The sequence below is a fragment of the Rhineura floridana genome, chromosome 11, assembly GCF_030035675.1.
Source record: "Rhineura floridana isolate rRhiFlo1 chromosome 11, rRhiFlo1.hap2, whole genome shotgun sequence".
Taxonomy (NCBI): Eukaryota; Metazoa; Chordata; class Lepidosauria; order Squamata; family Rhineuridae; genus Rhineura; species Rhineura floridana.
In genome coordinates this window covers 31326054-31345419 of record NC_084490.1, presented here as the reverse complement: position 1 = coordinate 31345419, position 19366 = coordinate 31326054, and the positions used below count along the sequence as shown (strand labels likewise).

Genomic DNA, 19366 nt, shown 5'->3' with positions numbered 1-19366 from the left:
TAACGAGGCCCTTTATTCATTTGCATGTGTTCTTCATTTAACAAGTAGCAGCACAGACGTGGTGCTGCTCAAAGAAAAGCCTCGCGCCACCCTACTGTAACTGCCTGGGGGGGTGCTGGATGCCCTTTACAAGCCCCGCTGGTGAGGCCCCTTTTGAGGCCTACCCCAGCAGCAGCCATGCTACAGCGTCACCTGCCGATAAAATTAAAAGGTTCTAATCAGCCCCACAACACACAGCCTTGCAAAGGCCCGAGCCAGCAGCACTCCCGCCCCAGGGATCAATCAAGTAGGCCTAATAGGCCCAACAAACATAGCCTCCATGACTGTGAAGCGTCGCAAAAAGGCGCCGTCCATGCGGCTTCAAAAAATGGCCGCTGCTCTCCAACACGATGCTCTGCTCTGTCGTACTCCTTCGAGCCGTCGCAATTCCAAAGAGGAAGGTAGGAGGGGCAGCTGGGCTTAAATAAGCCCTCCAACCTTGCCCCTCCCTTCAGTCAAGTCACGCTTGCATCATAGGTGCGACGTGCGATTTTGCCCAATTTAAAAATGGAGGCTGCAGCTTCGCCCCTGTCTGCAACTATGCCCCGCCTGTCAGCTGTGCGGTGAGCGGGGCGTCATTTCTTTTAAAAACATCCAAGTTGATGGCCATCACTTCCTCCTGTACGGTTGAATTCCATAGTTTAGCTATGTGCTGTGTGAAGAAGTACTTTCTTTTGTCTGACCTGAATCAACTTCATTGAATGTCCACAAGTTCTAATATTATAGAGAGGGAGAACAACTCTTATCTATTCACTTTTGCCATGCCATGCATAATTTTATGCAATTCTATCATGTTACCTCTGACTTGTCTTTTCTCTAAACTAAAAACCCCCAAATTGTGCAACCTTTCCTCATAGGAGAGTCACTCCATCCTCTTGATCGTTCTGGTTGCCCTTTTCTGAACCTTTTCCAACTCTACAATAACCTTTTTGGGGGGAGGCAAGCAGAATTATCCACAGTATTCCAAATGCGGCCACACCATAGATTTATGCAACGTCGTTATGATATCAACAGTTTCATTTTCAATATTTCCTGATGATCCCTTGCATGGAATTTGCTTTTTTCACAGCTGTGGCGCACTGGGCTGACATCTTCATTGAGCTATTAATTATGAACCCAAGGTCTTATTCCTGGTCAGCCACTACCAGTTCAGATCCCCTGAGTGTATATGTGAAATTAAGATTTTTTGCTCCAATATGCATAATTTACACTTGTTTACATTGCATTGCATTACATTTTCCATTTCACTCCATTAGTTTCTCTGCAATCTCCTTATCCTGCTTTAGCACTTTTTTGACTCCCATGTCATCCAAGGGTGCAATTGCCTCCCTAGAAGTTCTCCTGTTTTGAATGTATTTAAGGATTTTTTCTTGCTTTTTATGTTCTTAGCAATGTGCTCCTCAAATTCTTTCTAAGCATCCCTGACTGTTCTTCTTGTATATTTTTTTTGCCCGAGTTTGTGTTCCTTTTTATTTTTCTCATTTGGACATGACTTCCATGTTTTGAAGGAAGTCTTCTTGCCTCTAATAGCTTCTTTGCCTGCTCCTTAACTATGGCATTCGTGCCTTGTGCAGGGTCATGTTTGCTGCCCCCACCCCCTTTCATTAAGAAGGCTCAGGATTTGTCCCAAAGGGTTGGGGGGGAAAGGTCAGTTGGGGACTAATGGCCTATCCGATGGAGAGATGAGAGGGTTTAAAAGCCTGCTCCTCCCTCAAACGTAACTCCCTTTGCCTTGTGGCATCATTACGGCATGTTTGAGGATGGCTCGAGGTTTTACCCTTGTCGCCCTTTCTCTGCTTATCGTGCGAAGGGATTGCCCACGCTACCAGGTCTCTTCTTTGCTGCTGCCCATCTTCCACTGCACCTTCCTCGTTGTTGTTGGCTTCGGCTCATTACATATGGGCCCAGGGTGCTGCAGACCTCAAGGGCGTCTTTTTTGTGGCATTTTTTTCCTTTGCCGCCCATGTGTTTGCTTCAGGTCACACACCCATTCCCAGAGGCTCCACGGAGTGTGTGTGTGGTTGTGATGGCCTACTTCAGCCTCCCTTGCACTTGGGCCTTCTCCTGCTGCAAGCCATGTGGGAGGCCAAGATGGCAAAAACCTCCATAGCTACTATGTATTTTTCCTTGGTGCTCAGAAAACCTGGAATAAAGGAGATCCAGACACAGCAAAACACAAGCATGCTGAACGTGATGAACTAGGTTTTATTGAAAGTGTCAGCAATGAATCTAGCTGCTGGAAAAAACAAACTTGGCTTGCCCAAGATGCATGTTTTCATCCTGCTATGCTTAAACCATTCCACTTAAGGAATCATGGACATGGTCAATTAAAAACAGAGAGCACCTAGAAATTTACTAGAATAAATTTCACCTCTCTTGTGCAAACTGAAATACTCCTTATGTTTCACTTGAGACTATTTTGCAGAATAATCAATGCAATTATTCCACTATTGTTTTTGGAGGATTTTTTTTTAGTGTAAATTATGCAAAGTGTTGCTCTACTTCACATATTCATAGAAATAGAAACAAAAGAAAATAATGTACTATACGAAACTTAACTAAAATTGTACAGTGAATAAAACATATTTAAACTGGCTATGTAAATTACATCAACTGTCTTATTTATTTATTTATTTATTTATTTATTTATTTATTTATTTGATTTGTTAGATGCTCATCTGGCTGACTTCTATGCAAAAACAAGATCAGCACATCACATGTCTTGTTTCTGTTATTTGGGCTGATTGCAGGTGTTGCTACCACTGTGAATTGTAGATACTGTAGTTGTTTTTACTTGCTGTAGTACCCTTTCCCAGCAATATATGCAACATGTTAATCTTAAATTTCTTGTGCAATATACATAAAGAAACATAAACAAGCAACTCCTCCCCAAAATTTTGGTGCTATAAAGAAATATCACAAACCGGTTGTGCTCTCACGTAATCTGTTTTGATTGTCTTTGTACTTAAGGGTTTCATGAACTCAATGGTATGGTGTAGGGATGGGCAATAATTCTGCTGAATTCAGATTTAGCACCAGATTTTTTTTAATGGTCCTCATTTTCTCCAGCTTTATGGAGCAATCCTGTTCACTCCAAACTTCAGTGGGTTTTTCCCTAGCACTGTATTTCCCACTCTTGAATACTTCCTCCAATATATTGTTCTTCTGCTGATTTTTCTCAGAGCACAAGACATGTTCTCTGTCTCTGTCAACACCCCTTCACCTGAATAATAATGATGATGATGATGATGATTTCTACCCAGCCTTTTGGGCAAAAGGCCCTCAAAGCGGCTTACAAAAAATACAAATATAAAAATACATCAATAAAAAACAATACAATTTACAATAAGCAATAAATAAATAAATAAACAAATGTGGGTGAGAAGAAGGATGGACACAGGAGAAGACCAAAGGAATGGATCTTGAGGGAAAGACCTGGAGGAGAGATCCTTTCTCCATGATGACTGAGATGATGAATTAGCTACGCCATGCTACTCAGAGTGGATTTGAGTCCAGCCACCACTGACTGCCCCAACCCAGATCATCACATGGCACCAGTCTCTTCACTCCGGGCTTGCTCCTCATCATACAATGGTATGGGTGTCTAAGTTTCTGTGTGTTTAATGGACCTTTCTCCCAGGTAGGTGGGTACAGGATGGCAGGTGAGACTTTGGTTTAGGACTGGCATTGGGGAAAACAGAGTTCTTGTGCCTTTAATATCTGTATCTCCACAATCAGGACCAGCACGACATACCTGAATTCCCATGGTAAACAAGAGGTTGTCCAGGGGGTAAGGGGAGCAGTAGTGACTATACTCTTTCTATGCCACCCATTTTGTGACTGGCACCCACAGCACTCTCTCAAAATTTGAAATGTGAGCGCAGTAAAAAAAGGTTGGCAAGTCCTATGAGTAAAAGCTGTTGTTTGGCATTCATCAATGGAGGTAAGGTTAGGCAAAGCCATTTGGAATCTGAAAGGGGAAGTTGGAGCTGGCATTTGCCAGCTCACTCAGATGTTGTCCATTCTCACCAGTTGTTGGGCATCAGAGGATGAAGAGGAATCCAAACTCCAAGGTGAATAATCCAAACTCCAAGGTGAAGGAATTAAGCCAAGAATTTCCTACATTATGAACTCAGGGATTGCTGGGGGGGGGCACTGATAGCTGTTTTCCTTTCCTAACATGAAAACTGAGCAGCCATAGTCTCAGACTCACAGCAGAGGGGGAGGTGGCAGAGCTGCTTTTCTTTCCTGTATCAAAACTTTCTTTCAAATTATCAATATTTGCTTTCATATTGATAAATTCTTTCAAGTAAAATAAAATATTTATATTTTAAAATATTTTAAAATATTTATAATTCATTTCATATATCGATGTTTCCTTTTGAAATAATCAATGTTTTACTTGCTGTCGTGCCATTCCCTAGCAATACATGCAACATGTGAATCTTAAAAACCTCTTGTGCAATCTCTATTGCAATATACACATTTTGAAAGAAAATATTGATATTTTGAAAGAATGGATTGGAATTAACATCAATATGTTGGGGGAGGGGAAATCAGACAGGACAAAGAATGAACTCAGTTTCATGATGTGTGTTGGTGGAATGCTGTAGAAGTGGCACAGGCCAACGGATCCCTAGTATACTGCATTAAAAGCTGTCATGGTCCAATTCCATCCTTCAGTCAGTGAATGGCAACCCTTAAATCATCTGGCAATCACAATTCTTACTTCATATCAATTAAGAAGAACTTACTTATAAGCTTTATGATGCTTATCTGGAGGTTTTTTAAAACTGAATTCACCATATCAAGGGAATATGGAGAATATTTCTTCATTGATAACATTTCTTGGATGATAGACATTGTCTTGGATGATTCTATCATAACTAGATCCACCTTTCACATCTTTAGATGCAAGAGGAGGGATCAACACCACCACCACCAGCAACCACTTGAACACAAACATGTCTCCCCAGTCCATAGCTGCGCATTGTCATTCTCAGCTACACTCCCAGACACAATATTGTTACGAATGGACCTTGAACTTCCTCAGCTCACTAGAAATGCAATTTCCCCTACTGCTTGTATGCCGTTCAACTGCTGAGAGGAAGAGTGGGATATAAATCAAATAATAAATAAATAATAAATAAATAAATTCCTAAATAACTTTACATTATCCCCAGTGGAGCCTAAAATGTATTTTAATTTCAACTTATTAGTCATTACCTCACACACAAGTGCCAGTTTCACCACGTACAGATGCTTCCAAACCATCCTTCATTTTCCTTTGCCAGATTATATACTATTTACAGATTATTTACCATGTATTGCTGCCTTGGGCTCCTGCTGGAAGGGTGGGATATAAAACAAATAATAAATAAATAAATACATTTACTGTATATGCAGCAACTTCCCCTTCTTTCAAAATCCTGTCTCTGGTTGAATGCAGACAACCGCTGCCACACAGAGAGCTTTCTAATGCATAGTCAGACCATTGGTCCCTCTAGTTCACAGTGCTTACCCCAGCCTTCTCCAAACACACCCCTGCCCCCAGTTTTGTACTACAGCACCCTTTTCTCCCACTTAGCACAATCAATGATTGGGAATGATGAGAGTTGTAGTCCAAATCTTCTGGAGAACACCAGGTTGGGAAAGGCTGGCATATGCTGATAGGAAACAGTTCTTCTAGGATGTCAGACAGGGATATTTTCCAGTCCTTCCTGGGGATGCTTGTTCCATTTAAGCATGTACTCTGTTACTGAGCTACAGCCTTTCACCATATATATATATATATATATATATATATATATATATATAAGTAAGTAATAGGTTTACAACCTTTGACCAAGCATATTCGCCTGATTAAAAAAAATCAAGAGAAAAAAGTACAAAAATCATTCATGCTTTTTTTTGAAGAATAAAGATGGCCAATGTTTAATTTAATTTAATTTAATTTAATTTATTGGATTTCTTAGTCGCCCATCTGGCTGGCCATCCAGCCACTATGGGCGACGTACAAAATGAACAAAATAGCACAAAATGACACACCAATATAATAACATTAAAATCTAAAACCGATAATGGTAAAATCTAGCCCACCCCAAAGGCCTGCCTGAAGAGCCAGGTCTTCACGGCCCAGCAGAAACTCATTGTAGAGGGGGCCTGGCGGAGATCATTTGGAAGGGAGTTCCATAGGGTGAGGGCCACAATTGAAAAAGCCCTCTCTCTGGTCCTCACCAGTCTAGCTGTTTTGACCGGTGGGATAGAGAGAAGGTCTCTTGAGGCCAATCTTGTTAGGTGGCATAGCTGATGATGCTGGAGGCGCTCCTTCAGATAGACTGGGCCGAAACCGTGTAGGGATTTAAAGGTCAAAACCAACACCTTGAATTGGGCCCGGTAAGCAACTGATAGCCAGTGCAACTCTTTGAGCACTGAAGTTACGTGATCTCGCCGGCGGCTGCATTTAATCAGGCACACTGCTGCGTTCTGAACAAGTTGCAGCTTCCAGACCGTTCTCAAGGGTAACCCCATGTAGAGTGCATTACAGTAATCAAGGCAAGAGGAGACCAGGGCATGTACCACCGATGGGAGCAGATGATTGGGAAGGTAAGGGTGTTCTTTGTGTTGAATTATTCCTTGTTAATGATCATCTGCCAATTGCATCTCTATTAACATATTCTCACCGTTAAATTCACATCTTCATCCTTGTTTCTTACATAGCATGAAATAGCCTTCTCTCCTTTTACACTTGAGCTGACACATTACATTCACAAAAATGACAGAAGCAACAATTTTATTAGCCAAGGATGGAAGCAACCATTTTATTAGCCAAGGATAGAGTATTTATTCTGAAATTGAAGCAATATGGCTAAAGTCCATAGACTAAAAAATCAATTGCTGGGAGGTGACATACTGGTAATTTATTCATTTGAAATTTTTAAATAAAACTGTGCCTCAGTGAGATACACAGACGAGTTTGCAAGCATATGTCCACCATTATAATAATAACAATAGCAATAATAATCATAAAATTAGAAGTACAAATACTATAGCCTCCACGTACTTTGCTCTCAGTTTAACATTCTTTCTGCTTTCTTCCATAGGCAACATGGATGAGAAGGAACAACGCATCATAAATCAATCATCTCTCTCAGAATTTCTTCTCCTGGAATTCTCAAAAGTTCAGAAGCTGCAGATTCTCCACTGCTTTGGGTTCCTTCTTTATTATTTGGCAACAGTTACAGGAAACCTTCTCATCATCTCTGCCGTCGCCTCTGACCACCACCTGCACACCCCCATGTACTTCTTCCTGATGAAGCTAGCCATGCAAGACCTGGGCCAGGTTTCAGTCATCATCCCTAAATCCATGTCCAATTCTCTCATGAATACCAGACATATTTCCTATTCTGGATGTGTTGCTCAAGTCCTTTTCTTTGTCTTCTTTGTAACATCTGATTTCTCTCTTCTGACAGTCATGGCATATGATCGGTACATTGCTATTTGTAATCCACTACAGTATGAGATGCTGATGAATAAGCAAGCCTGCATCCAAATGATTGCTAGTGTATGGATCACTGGCTTTCTCTATGGAATTTTACTCACCGGAGGCACCTAGGCATCCCCTTTTTGCTCCAATGTTGTCAATCAGTTTTTCTGGGAAGTCCCACTGTTACTTAAACTGGTCTGCTCTGATTTGAACCTAATTTAAATTGGAGCTGTTGTATTAGCTGTTGTCATTGCATTTAGCTGTTTTATCTTCATCATTATAACCTATGTGCACATCTTCACCTCAGTGCTGAGAATCCCCTCCACTGAAGGAAGGCAAAAGGCCTTCTCAACATGCCTTCCTCACCTCACTGTTTTCTCCATACTTGTAACCACTGGATTCTTTACTTACCTCAAGCTTAATTCTAACACCCCATCACATCTGGATTTGGCATTTTCTATGATATATTCAATAGTTCAACCCTTGATAAATCCAATCATCTATAGCATGAGAAATAGGGAGATTAAAAATGCTCTCTCAAAGCTATTGGGTCTGGGACATTTTTCTTTGAAAAACTAAAGTGTTATACTGTGAACATGAATTGTGTGTATAACTCTGATAGAAAACTGGAAGTTGTATGATGAATGATATTGATACAGCCACGAGAGTGGCTGTATACTATAGCCAGCAGGGATTTTTCACGTTCTACCATATAAAATGAAAATACCCCCACATGCCTTTCTGGTGCTTTGTATAGTCCCAATTCAAAACAACAACTTACAAGTCTTATACTGTTGGATTCAGAATCACTTGCTCTACAACCCTGAAAGGTTTCTTGGTGATACACAACCCCCCCCACAGAGAATTCACAAGTTAAAGTGAAAAACAGGATAGAAAAAAACATGAAGCAGTTTTGACTTTTTTCTTCAGAAGTTCTCATAATCTGTTGAAATTCATTAAAAATCGGAGATGACTATAACATATCTCTAATCAAATCCCTTAGCATGGTTTATTTTTAATTAATTTATAAAGAAATGCATTACACTGGATGATAACATCACACAAGCGCAGTTCAAATCGAGTTCTTTCCTTTCCCTCTTCCTCCTCCTCCCCTTCCCGAGTTCTAACAGCCCAGTAGCCCAAGGAAGCTTTTGAGTAGCAATTTCTGTGAGTGCAAAAACTTACTAATATTCTTTAAAAGTGCAGCCTGGTCAGAGGTTTCTTTAAAAAAAAATTTTTTTTACCTGTATTGTTAGGGTTGTCATATTGCCCAGTTAGCAGGGTTTTACTAGGATTCTTTCCATGCCATCCAGTGCCCGTTTAGCCCATTAGGTGGCCCTGATTCTCAGCTTTAATTTAAAAAAAAAATTCTAGGAGGTCCGGTTCTCCAGATATACATCAAAACATCAGCCGCCGCCCCCACGACTGTTAAATCTTTTTAACAGATCTGTATAGCACTTTGTAGCTCTAACCCCATCCTTTCAGGATTGCAGCCAATAAGTGAAGCCAGGGTTGTGTTTAGTTGACCTGAGGCAGTGCCTAGAAGACCTCATTGCAATGCCAGAAAATGTTGGTTTTTCCCCTTGTTTATCTGAAAATCTCATAAATTGGGTAAGCATATATATTTCAGGGTTTTTTTCTCTTGTGTGCAGGAGTCAGATCCTGGGATGTTGAAGAGGGCAGTGTTTTGAAAACCTTCCCAATACTTGCTTATTAGCAATGCTAATCCCATATACCCAGAGTAAATCCCATTGAATTCAACAGGACTTACTTTTGAGTTGACATGGTTATGAATGTAATGTAAATTAATGGGACTTTTGAGTGAACGTAACAAAGAATTCTGTTTGTGTTCTAAATCTTTCTGTCCCTCTCCAATCCTATTTTTAAAGCAATTAGGCAGGGCTTACTTAGGTACTACAGTTTTTCTTATGTAGGAAACGAATACTGATTTTTAAAAAAATGTTCTGCAATGACCAACTGGTTTGACAATAAACTATTAAATGGGCTGTATGTATTTTTACATCTGCAGTGTGTGTGTGTATGGAGTCTTTCCAACAACCCTGTGAGGTAGGGTTGGTGATTGGAAACCAAGGCAGCTCACAAAAAGAAATAAATCCCTTTAAAATCCAATAACCATAAAGCAAGAATAAACAGTTGGAAAACAGCCTAAAGAGGCATGAATTTTGGTTTGGGTGAATGAAGTTTATTTATTTATTATTTGATTTATATCCCGCCCTTCCTCCCAGTAGGAGCTCAGGGTGGCAAACAAAAGCACTAAAAACACTTTAAAACATCATAAAAAACAGACTTTAAAACATATTAAAACATCTTTGAAAACTTTTTTTAAAAGCTTTAAGAAACATCTTTTTTAAAAAAAGGTTTGAAAACATATTAAAAAGCAATTCCAACACAGACACAGACTTGGATAAGGTCTCAACTTGAAGGGCTTGTTGAAAGAACAAGTTCCTTATCACTTGAGGCTGTAGCTCTCTTCACACTTCCCTGTTAGAAGCAAGTCCCAAGGTATTCAATGGGGCTTACTCAGAGTAGAAAAAACATAGGATTGCACTATAAATATCTTTAGAGATTGTGTAATTAATAAACATATCTGATAGCCATGCTTATATAAATATTTCTTCATACTGTGTCCCAATAAGTATTTGATTTCACCCTATATAACATTGTTATAACCACCTTGTCCACATCATCAGGCCACATCAACTGAAACTGATCCCAAAAAGTTGCACCAGACATTGCACTGGACACCTCACTGGAGACTTCAGTAGATTTGGACGGGGCATCATGATTGCTATGGAGGCGAGCATCTTTACCCTCAAAGTGCCTTGCAAACAATTCACAGTGGGCCTCCAAAGGGTGTAAAACTACATTTCTTGGAGCTGATGTCAACAGACCCCTGACAATATGGGAAAGCTCCACTGGACTGCTACATGAGGATATGATGATGGCAGAGAGGTGGGCCTTCCCTCAGTCCCCCAATGATGCAGCTGTTCATATTGAAAGGTGAACTTATCTAATGTGCAATTTCAGAAACAATTTTAAAACCAACAGGATAGAGACTATGCATATCCCTGAAACAATGGATTTTCCTAGTATAGGGTCTTCACGGCTGAAGCCCTGCCTTTCATACCTACTTACCTACCATCATAGCATCATAGCTAGGCAGTGGTGTCTGGTGGCTCCATATCAGTGGGACAGTGCAAACTACTCTGAGGTTTAGTCGAAACTTTCAAGCTGCTGAATCTAACGCAGGAAGAGGATTCAGCCCCTTAAACAGCCCCTTGGAAGTTTAGACTAAAGCCCAGAGCAGATTCCACTGCCCCACTGACATGAAGCCACATAAGGACTTAAGAAGAGCCTGCTGGATCAGGCCAGTGGCCCATCTAGTCCAGTATCCCGTTCTCACAGTGGCCAACCAGATGTTTACTTATGTGATCTTGAAAGCAAGAACTCTGTTCCTGAAGTAATTTAAATGAGTCATCACAGTGAGGAATGCTTGCTCCTTGTGTCTTGTTCCTGCCTCAGTGCAGCCTCCACAGTAGAGGTGACAGACGTTGCAGAAATAAGGCCGCATCATGTGCACAAATCTTCATCTTACATTCTGCCCCTCATATAGCAAATCCTTTAATTGTTCTGTCAGATGTAATGGCTACCACTAGGGGTTCTTTAAATAGCGCAAATAGTAGTGCTGACATCAGACGGAGGAGAAATTCAATACAATTCACATTTAAAGCTGAAACTTTCAAATTCTCACTTTCCAAAACAATATGGGAACCATAATGCAGCCATTCTTCATAATTTGCACTTATCCAAATTTTCTGATGCAGTTTTCTAAACAGATCTAGATACCTTAATATTCAGGTCACAGTTATCCACTTTCATCTCAGCTTTCTCTGGTCTTTGCCTCACATCTCCAACTTCAACTGACTTTCCCAAACTGAAGTTATTTCTCCCATCTGACAGTGAATTGCACTTTCTTCACTGAGCACAACCTAGACCCAATCACTCTGGGTTTTTCCCCAGACCAATCAAACTGTATTTACCTGATCCAGGCACTGTCATATACACTTTTAAAAAATGTTCTGTTGGATAGACACACCCACACACACCAGCCAAGGTGAAGGGTGTTTCAGAAACCAAGTGGTGGGAATCAATAAGTTAAATGATCCTGTTTGATTTCTCTGTGGAAAATCAGTGTGGGAAACACAGCCCACAGAGATTGGGACACCTGTAACAATACTTTTTGTGTGGACACCCTGTCAGACTGTCATAAGAACATAAAAACAGGCTACTGTATCAGGCCAATTGCCCATCTAGCCCAGCATCCTGCAAGCAGGACCTGAGTTCCACAAAGAGTTGCACAAACTGAGCTCCACAATGCCAGAGAGAGCATTCACAGGCAACCGTGTCAAGAGCCCGATGAGCCTTGCTTTTCCACGGCGTGGCAAGGGCTTCAACGGAATCACCTGCTCTATCGACTGCTAACTCTCCCAGGGCATTCAGGAATCCAGTGGATTCCATTAGTCTCTGGGAGAAAACCATCTTTATCTGACCACCACTCCTGCATGGGAGGATCAGAGCCATAAGTCTAAACTTCGCCAGGAAGTGGTATGACCATGACAATGAGGTGATATATATCACTGTTATCTCCAGACCACCAATTCCTCCATCATGAGCAAAAACCAAGTCAAGGATGTGCCCTGCCCCATGTGTCAGGCCAGTGACAACTTGATACAGCCCCACCGTCTTCATAGAGGCCATGAAGTCTCATGACAGAACACCAGAGGCAGCCTCAGCATGGACATTGAAATCACCCAGGTGTTTCATTCTGGGCTCCTCCAGTACCACAGCTGAGATGACATCTGCCAGCTCGGTCAGAGAAGCTGTCACGTAGCAGGGTGGATGGTACACCAGCAGCAACCCTAATTTACTGCTTGACCTGATACCAGGTGCAGGCCCTCAAAGCCAACTCCTAGACAGACTGGTTTCCTGGTGACAGAGATTGAAGTTCTGTAGACCATAGCAACTTCCCCCCATTCCGGCAGCCTGTGCTGGTGTTGCACTGAGTATCCAGACGGGCATAGTGACTTAAACAATGGTGCCCCCACAGGTTAGTGGGCACAGCAGATGAGCAACAAGTAACCCATCCATGAGTAGGAGCAAGAAACAAGGCATATATATATATATATACTTACTCTCATCTACTATGGTAGCTCACCACCTCCCCATGGCTATATTTCCCTCTACTCATGATCACTGAAATTGGGATGGTATCACCGTTGTTCCGCTTTACTAAGACTCCTCCAAAACTGGTATAGGCAAAACAGAGCCCACCAACAAAACCTACCCAAACCAGTAATCCCAGGAGGCCTCTGAAAGAATTGGAAACAGTCAGACCCACTCAATGTCTTTCACGCAGGGCACATCTATTCCCGCCCCCATCTCACACTCAGGGAGGACCAACCTTCTGCCAGTTGCAGACTCTCACACTGAAGGCATGTGGCAACGTTCTCATATTGTTTGGTTCACTGCACAAATTCAGAGCTTGGAAAAGTTACTTTTTTGAACTACAACTCCCATCAGCCCCAGCCAGCATGGCCACTGGATTGGGCTGATGGGAGTTGTAGTTCAAAAAAGTAACTTTTCCAAGCTCTGCACAAACTGTTGCCCTGTACAGGAACTACACATGTGCCATAAGAAAATAAGAACATAAGAAGAGCCTGCTGGATCAGGCCAGTGGCCCATCTAGTCCAGCATCCTGTTCTCACAGTGGCCAACCAGGTGCCTGGGGGAAGCCCGCAAGCAGGACCCGAGTGCAAGAACACTCTCCCCTCCTGAGGCTTCCGGCAACTGGTTTTCAGAAGCATGCTGCCTCTGACTAGGGTGGCAGAGCACAGCCATCATGGCTAGTAGCCATTGATAGCCCTGTCCTCCATGAATTGGTCTAATCTTCTTTTAAAGCCATCCAAGCTGGTGGCCATTACTGCATCTTGTGGGAGCAAATTCCATAGTTTAACTATGCGCTGAGTCTGTCTGTCTGTCCTGAATCTTCCAACATTCAGCTTCTTTGAATGTCCACGAGTTCTAGTATTATGAGAGAGGGAGAAGAACTTTTCTCTATCCACTTTCTCAATGCCATGCATAATTTTATACACTTCTATCATGTCTCCTCTGACCCGCCTTTTCTCTAAACTAAAAAGCCCCAAATGCTGCAACCTTTCCTCGTAAGGGAGTCGCTCCATCCCCTTGATCATTCTGGTTGCCCTCTTCTGAAACTTTTCCAACTCTATAATATCCTTTTTGAGATGAGGCGACCAGAACTGTACACAGTATTCCAAATGCGGCCGCACCATAGATTTATACAACGGCATTATGATGTCGGCTGTTTTATTTTCAATACCTTTCCTAATTATTGCTAGCATGGAATTTGCCTTTTTCACAGCTGCCTCACACTGGGTCGACATTTTCATCGTGCTGTCCACTACAACACCGAGGTCTCTCTCCTGGTCGGTCACCGCCAGTTCAGACGCCATGAGCGTATATGTGAAATTAAGATTTTTTGCTCCAATATGCATAATTTTACACTTGTTTATATTGAATTGCATTTGCCATTTTTCCGCCCATTCACTCAGTTTGGAGAGGTCTTTTTGGAGCTCTTCGCAATCCCTTTTTGTTTTAACAACCCTGAACAATTTAGTGTCGTCAGCAAACTTGGCCACTTCACTGCTCACTCCTAATTCTAGGTCATTAATGAACAAGTTGAAAACTACAGGTCCCAATACCGATCCTTGAGGGACTCCACTTTCTACAGCCCTCCATTGGGAGAACTGTCCATTGATTCCTACTCTCTGCTTTCTGCTTCTTAACCAATTCCTTATCCACAAGAGGACCTCTCCTCTTATTCCATGACTGCTAAGCTTCCTCAGAAGCCTTTGGTGAGGTACGTTGTCAAACGCTTTTTGAAAGTCTAAGTACACTATGTCCACTGGATCACCTCTATCTATATGCTTGTTGACACTCTCAAAGAATTCTAATAGGTTACTGAGACAGGACTTTCCCTTGCAGAAGCCATGCTGGCTCTGCTTCAGCAAGGCTTGTTCTTCTATGTGCTTAGTTAATCTAGCTTTAATAATACTTTCTACCAGTTTTCCAGGGACAGAAGTTAAGCTAACTGGCCTGTAATTTCCGGGATCCCCTCTGGATCCCTTTTTGAAGATTGGCATTACATTTGCCACTTTCCAGTCCTCAGGCACGGAGGAGGACCCAAGGGACAAGTTACATATTTTAGTTAGCAGATCAGCAATTTCACCTTTGAGTTCTTTGAGAACTCTCGGGTGGATGCCATCCGGGCCCGGTGATTTGTCAGTTTTTATATTGCCCATTAAGCTTAGAACTTCCTCTCTCGTTACCACTATTTGTCTCAGTTCCTCAGAATCCCTTCCTGCAAATGTTAGTTCAGGTTCAGGGATCTGCCCTATATCTTCCACTGTGAAGACAGATGCAAAGAATTCATTTAGCTTCTCTGCAATCTCCTTATCGTTCTTTAGTACACCTTTGACTCCCTTATCATCCAAGGGTCCAATTGTCTCCCTAGATGGTCTCCTGCTTTGAATGTATTTATAGAATTTTTTGTTGTTGGTTTTTATGTTCTTAGCAATGTGCTCCTCAAATTCTTTTTTAGCATCCCTTATTGTCTTCTTGCATTTCTTTTGCCAGAGTTTGTGTTCTTTTTTATTTTCTTCATTCAGACAAGACTTCCATTTTCTGAAGGAAGACTTTTTGCCACTAAGAGCTTCCTTGACTTTGCTCGTTAACCATGCTGGCATCTTCTTGGCCCTGGTGGTACCTTTTCTGATCTGCGGTATGCACTCCAGTTGAGCTTCTAATATAGTGTTTTTAAAAAACTTCCAAGCATTTTTGAGTGATGTGACCCTCTGGACTTTGTTTTTCAGCTTTCTTTTTACCAATCCCCTCATTTTTGTGAAGTTTCCTCTTTTGAAGTCAAATGTGACCGTGTTGGATTTTCTTGGCAATTGGCCAGTTACATGTATGTTTAATTTAATAGCACTGTGGTCACTGCTCCCAATCGATTCAACAACACTTACATCTCGCACCAGGTCCCGGTCCCCACTGAGGATTAAGTCCAGGGTTGCCGTCCCTCTGGTCAGTTCCATGACCAACTGATCTAGGGAATAGTCATTTAGAATATCTAGAAACTCTGCTTCTTTGTCATGACTGGAACACATATGCAGCCAGTCTATGTCCGGGTAGTTGAAGTCACCCATTACTACCACATTTCCTAGTTTGGATGCTTCCTCAATTTCATATCTCATCTCAAGGTCTCCCTGAGCATTTTGATGAGGGGGACGATAGCTCGTTCCCAGTATTAAGTCCCTCCTGGGGCACGGTATCACCCCCCACAACGATTCTGTGGAGGAGTCTGCCTCTTTTGGGGTTTTGAGCTTGCTGGATTCAATGCCTTCTTTCACGTATAGAGCGACTCCGCCACCAATACGTCCTTCCCTGTCCTTCCGATATAGTTTATATCCAGGGATAACCGTATCCCACTGGTTTTCTCCATTCCACCAGGTCTCGGTTATGCTCACTATATCAATGCTCTCCTCTAAGACCAAGCATTCCAGTTCTCCCATCTTGGTTCACAGGCTCCTAGCATTAGCGTACAGGCACTTGTAAGCAGTGTCTCTCTTCAAGTGTCTTTGGCACTTGTGGTTAGGCCTGTGGTAATTTTGCTCTTCTGAATTTATATCCTGTGCCCCTGCTCTCACAATGCCTACTTCTAGGCCTACCCCTTTTAAAATTTCATCATTTCTTTGGTTTTTATCCCAGGGGGGAGGTTTATTCCGAACCGGACCTTTCTCAGCTCCTGTCGGGTTTCCCCCCTCAGTCAGTTTAAAAGCTGCTCTGCTACCTTTTTAATTTTAAGTGCCAGCAGTCTGGTTCCATTCTGGTTCAAGTGGAGCCCGTCCCTTTTGTACAGGCCCGGCTTGTCCCAAAATGTTCCCCAGTGCCTAACAAATCCGAACCCTTCCACCCGACACCATAGTCTCATCCACGCATTGAGACTTCGAAGCTGGGCCTGTCTGGCTGGTCCTGCGCGTGGAACCGGTAGCATTTCAGAGAAAGCCACCTTGGAGGCCCTGGCTTTCAGCATCCTACCTAGCAACCTAAATTTTGCTTCCAGGACCTCATGGCTGCATTTCCCCATGTCATTGGTGCCAACGTGCACCACGACCACTGACTCCTTCCCAGCACCGTCTACCAAACTATCTAAACGACGGGCGATATCCACAACCTTCGCACCAGGCAGGCAAAACACCTTGCGGTCTACACGCCCATCACACACCCCACTGTCTATGTTCCTAATGATCGAATGACCCACTACAAGGATCCCTCCACCCCCTGGAGATATATCCTCGGCACGAGAGGATAGCTGCTCATCCCCCAAGGAATGGGTCCCTTCTAAGGGATCGTTTCCCTCTTCCTCAGCTGGATGCTCTCCTTCCCCGAGACCATCGTTGTCCATGATAGCAGGAGAGCTATCATCGTTGGAGTGGGACACAGCTATAACGTCAGTGAAGGCCTCCTCCACACACCTCTCTTCCTCTCTCAGCTTTTCCAGGTCCGCCACCTTGGCCTCAAGGAAATGAAGTTCCCGGAGAGCCAGGAGCTCATTGCACCGAGGGCACACCCACGACTTCTGTCCAACAGGCAGATAGTCGTACATGCTGCAGGCGGTGCAAAACACTGGAAAGCCCCCACACCCCTGCTGGCTTCTTACCTGCATAGTTTTGTTTAAGGTTTATTACGTCAATGGGTTGGAGACTGCGGTTTAGTTGAGGTCAGGGAACAGACGGGCAGAGTGGGGGGCCCTGGCCTCCTCGCCCTGCTGCCGAACTCGCTCTGCTGCTTAACTCGCCTTGACGCTTTGTCAGCTGGGGCTCCCTCTAGCTCATGTAGCAGGCATAGACACTCCCCACTACCAATCTCCTCTAGATTGGTATAAAAACAAAAAAAATGAAGGGGTAGCACCCTCACTCTTGGGACTCCCTATGGGGCTCCCCAAGAGATGATCCCCTTTGGTGTCCCAAGGGCAGCTGGGCTTTTATGTCCCCTGACCCAGCCAGGAGCTGATGAAAGAGGCTACAAGATTGACTGCAGCCTCTCTCTGGAGTCAGGGCCAGGCAGGGGTTCCTAGTCCTTGCAGCACTTATCAGCGACTTCAGCTGTCTCAAGAGTCAGCAACCCCAAGGAGCAAGCAAGCAACCATGCAGATGCTCAGGTACTCACACCCAGGTCAGGTCTTCCCCAGTCCCTCAGTTTTGCAGCTGTTCACATTTAAAGGTGAATTTACATAATTTGCAATTTTGGAAACAAGATGTGCATTTAAAAACCAACAGGGTCAAGACCATGCATAACCCTGAAACAATGGAGTTTCCTAGTATGGGGATTTCACTGCCAAAGCCCTGCCTTTCATACCTACCTACCATTATAGCTGAATCCAATGCAAGAATAGGTTTCAACACCTTAGACAGCTCCTTGAAAGAGTGGATTCCACTACCCCAGCTCCTTGGAAGTTTAGACTAAAACCCAGAGCAGATTCAAATGCCCCACTGACATGGAGCCACATAAGAACTTAAGAAGAGCCTGCTGGATCAGGCCAGTGGCCCTTCTAGTCCACCATTCTGTGCTCACAGTGGCTAACCAGATGTCCGGGGAAAGCCTACAAGCAGCACCTGAGTGCAAGAGCACTCTCCTTTCCTTTAGCTTCCAGCAACTGGTTTTCAGAAGCATACTGCCTCTGACTATGGGGGCAGAGCATAACCATCATGGCTAGTAGCCATTGACAGCCTTAAACTCCATGAATTCCATAGTTTAACTCTGCATTGCATGAAGAAGTTCTTTATTTTGTCTGTCCTCCATCCACTACTGTAGCTAGGTACATGAGATGGGCCTCTGAAAGTGCAATTGGTACCAATTTAGCGTATTATGCTCTAATGACCTTGACCCCCTCACCTCCAGCAATTCAGTGCCCACATGCTTCATCAGTTAGGGTTTCTGTTGGATTTTGAAATCGAGTCCCACATACAGTAGTGCAGAGGTTGACAACATGGCGTGTACAGGCCCCATTATTTCCATCAGTTCCTCCTATAGTGTCCACAAAAGTTCTCAATATATCCCCTCAGAAATCTAGAATGTATTTGATGTTGTGTGCTTTTTTTCCTCACTTCCTGTTTGCACTGGCTTGCCCTCACCTATGTTGAGCACAAAATGCCATAGACATACCTATATATCATTGGATGCCGGCGTTGGACACCCTCCCTTCCTTTATGAACACATGAAATGTGCATGTAGCTTTTCATTTTACATGCAGCAATGAATAACATAGGTGCCCTCTTCCCCACTGATGACAGGCATGCCTGCACTGTTTTGTGGTCCTGTCTCTTTTTATGCATTTAAGATGTCACACCCACGTTTTGGTGATGCTACACCACCACAACAGCCATTTTGTGACTTGTGTCCCCAGCAACTTTTCAAAATAGGGACAAGTACCACTTCTAATTTTACAGTCAGTGCTAAGTCGAAGAGAAGCTACAAGTTACAAGCTTGGCCATTTAGGAAGATTACAACCCCATCCAGGACCAGTCATATCACTCCATGCAGGTCAGCCAGCTTCCACACCAACAGTGCCTCCATCTTGTCGGTATGAAGTGTCATGGGCATCAAGGAGAACTTTTGGAAATAAGCCTTTTAAGTTGAGACCTATCCCAGTCTGCATCTGTGTTGGAATTGCTTTTTAATATG

The 19366-nt window shown here is 43.1% G+C and overlaps 1 pseudogene; it reads left to right on the top strand.

The window, feature by feature from the left end:
• Window positions 1-7147: 7147 nt before the first annotated feature.
• LOC133367742 (olfactory receptor 14A16-like) lies at window positions 7148-8104 on the top strand (annotated as a pseudogene).
• The last annotated feature ends 11262 nt before the right edge of the window (window positions 8105-19366 follow it).